The sequence below is a fragment of the Mandrillus leucophaeus genome, unplaced genomic scaffold (genome assembly GCF_000951045.1).
Source record: "Mandrillus leucophaeus isolate KB7577 unplaced genomic scaffold, Mleu.le_1.0 Scaffold512, whole genome shotgun sequence".
Classification (NCBI taxonomy): Eukaryota; Metazoa; Chordata; class Mammalia; order Primates; family Cercopithecidae; genus Mandrillus; species Mandrillus leucophaeus.
In genome coordinates, this window is record NW_012105498.1 from 893,209 (window position 1) to 895,270 (window position 2,062).

The window sequence follows — 2,062 nt, forward strand, 5'->3', positions numbered from 1 at the left end:
CTTGATTTCCCAGGCTCAACTGATCCTCCTGCCTCAGCCTCTCCAGCAGCTGGGACTACAGGCACGTGCCATTATGCCCGGCTAATTTTTTCCATTTTTTGTAGAGACAGGGTCTCCTTATGTTGTCCAGGCTAGTTTTGAACTCCTGGGCTCAAGCGATTCTCCTGCCTCAGCCTCCCAAAGACTGGGATTACAGGTGTGAGCCACTGTGCTAGGCCTCTATTGACAACTTTTTTTTTTTTTTTTTTGAGACAGGGTCTCACTCTGTTACCCAGGCTGGAATGTAGTGGCACAGTCTCCACTCACTGCAACCTCCAGGTTCAAGCAACCGTTGTGCCTCAGCCTCCCAAGTAGCTGGAATTACAGGCATGCACCACCACGCCCAGCTAATTTTTGTAGACACAGAGTCTCATCATGTTAACCAGGCTGGTCTGAAACTCCTGGGCTAAAGCAATCCCAAAGTGCTGGGATCACAGCCTCCCAAAATGCTGGGATTACAGGTAGGAGCCACTGTACCCAGCTTTTGCTAACTTATTAAGTAACTGGAGAGTTTTGTCCCTACAGTTTTATGATGCATTTTTAGGTTTCAGTTCCCAGAGGACATTTTTTACAAATCTTGAAGACGTACGTCTGTCCAGACTGCCAGCCTTTTTCTGTTATTTCCTTGACTGTGTTAATATATATTCTGATTATTTCCAATTCCTTCCTGCTTTACTAGCTGTTTCTCAGTATTAATTCCTTGAGTTGGCAAATAAACCCAAAACTTTAAATTTAATGTGTATGTAGAAACTAAATCCACTTTCACTTGCTTAAGTGGGTCCAACTTCTGCAACAACTCATTTCAAGAAACAGACATCATAGTCCTTAGCGTATCATCCACAGCAACGATGTAATTCTCAAGCATTGACACATATTCATGAATTTCTACTGGATAGTCTTCATTAATTTCTTCATCTGCCATAATGACTGACTCATAGCCTTCAACTCCAGTCTGCCAGAAAGCGGCCGAGCAATGATGGTATCAATTCATACTTTCGTTTTGGTTATTGTTTATTTATTTATTTATTTTTATTATTAGAGACAAGGTCTCGCTCTGTTCCCGCTGAAGTGCAGTGGTGGGATTGTGGCCTTCTGCAGCACAGAACTCCTGAGCTCAAGCGATCTTCCCATCTCAGCTTCCCAAATAGGATTACAGGCATGAGCCACCAGGCCCAAACTAAAAACAAACTGTCTTTTTAGGAATTTATTATATCAAGGTGTGACTAGCTTTGGAAACAATATACTAAACAACTATGTAATCAATTACCTTGCTAGGCTCAGCAAACACTAGCTGGTTACCATTACAAAAGTATTTGTCCACTGAAAAGTCTGAGAATAAAAGTAATAACACATATGGAAGGAAGTTGATAAATGTTGATAAATGTTACAAGTGAGATAGAAATATATGATTTATCCAAGATAGGCAATGATACAAAGTCTGCTTTTACAGACACAACTGTAACATCCATTTCCAAATAATCAACCTTTTTTAAAATGGACAACAGTCCACTACTCTTCCAAAGTATTAATAGTTATGTTAATCATGTGTTCAAAATCCTCATCCTATTTAACAGTCAATATATTTAATGAAAATATTATCTTCTTGATGAGGCATTTTAATGAAACACTTGAATAGGACTAAATTTACAGTATCAAGAGTCTTAATACAATTTGACATGTTTTCCCAAATGAGTTGCAGAAAAATGACAAGGGGAGAAGAGTGATTTTTCTATAAAGAGGGTAGCCCTGGTCAATTCAGAATTGGAGACTGCTGTGAGTTATAATGGATTCCTCTGAGAATTGTCATATTTAAATTAAACTGATGATCTGATAGCTCAGGGAATAATTCCTGGTGCAAGTGTTGTGGGCATTTTGCTTCCCCGCATGATGTAATATAATTTTTCTCCCCGAATGTCTTCTTTAAATCTAGGTAATTTGAACTAGTATAAAGAGCATTGGTGGCCAGGTGTGGTGGCTTATACCTATAATCTCAGCACTTTAGGAGGCTGAGGTGAGAGAATCA

General features: G+C 39.4%; 1 pseudogene; it reads right to left on the reverse strand.

Moving 5' to 3' along the window:
* Window positions 1-566: 566 nt before the first annotated feature.
* LOC105551246 lies at window positions 567-961 on the reverse strand (annotated as a pseudogene).
* Window positions 962-2,062: the final 1,101 nt, after the last annotated feature.